Source organism: Gadus morhua, chromosome 7, assembly GCF_902167405.1.
Source record: "Gadus morhua chromosome 7, gadMor3.0, whole genome shotgun sequence".
Classification (NCBI taxonomy): domain Eukaryota; kingdom Metazoa; phylum Chordata; class Actinopteri; order Gadiformes; family Gadidae; genus Gadus; species Gadus morhua.
The window spans coordinates 8617042-8618235 of NC_044054.1; positions in this window are offsets into that span (position 1 = coordinate 8617042).

Consider the following 1194-nt stretch of genomic DNA (forward strand, 5'->3'; position numbering starts at 1 on the left):
GTACCCTAGGCCGAAGATCGATGATCGATTTCGTGATCGTGTCATCTGACCTGAGGCCGCATGTTTTGGACACTCGGGTAAAGAGAGGGGCGGAACTGTCAACCGACCACCATCTGGTTGTGAGTTGGATCAGGGAATGGGGGAAATTTATTTGTATAAAATGGAATTTCTGTCAAGTCTTTTAGCAGCAAAGCACACTGATGTACACTGAAACCGTATACATCGGAACTCACTATGGACAAAGACAAGCGTTCATCCACCCCGCAGCTGGCGCCAGCTCAGGCAAGCTTTGCTGCAAACAGTGTTGCCAGATTTCTTGCCTAATCAGGCAATGCTGACGGGGAAGGGCTGCCAGATTTGGCGGGAAATCAGGCCCAATCTGGCAACACTAGCTACAAAATAATGAACCGAATTGGCTTTGCAGTGCCATATTCAGCGGATAAGGGTGACCGTCACTATGGTCAGTCATTAAGGAATTTTAAACACAGGGACCAGGGCCTCTACAAATTCTTTTTTTTGCATAGGAAATTTCCTTTCCTATGGGGATGACCCGGAAGTGCTTGGAGGAAAGGGGGTTTGAATTCTAAAAATGCTTAGGAAAGGAGCATCGATGCTTCCTTTAACCCTCCTTTAGCACAGGTTACTCCTGAGCAACCTTTGCGAAAGGAAAGGAGATAGTGGTATCCCATAATCCTTTATGGCGGCAATATTTTAAGGGAACATATTATAGAACCAGGTGTGAGTGTGATTAGCCTTACAAGGCATTTCGAAAATCTGCCCCATATGACATCACTAGTGGGCGTGTCCACCTAGATCTGTGATCTTGATCTGGATACATGAGCAACGTTTACTTCAGTCCACTGAGTGGGTAGGCTGGTAGACTGATCTATCCACATGTTCACTGATATCCACTGATCTGTCTTTTCCTATGTTCAAATAGGATGCACCTTTTCATCTCCTTGACCCGAGGACGTTTTCCACAAACAAGGCATTAAGGTTAGGAGATTTGACTATTCGTAGAGGCCCCAAATGTTTAAAATGCAGTGACAGTTGCACTTTACTGGTCTCTAATCTAACACACACACAGAAACACACACATAGGGGTGGTTCTGGGCGCGGGCAAACTGGGAAGTCGCACGAGGCGCCAATTTTTCATGACACGTTGGGAGCGCCACGAGCAGCAATTTTTTTTTT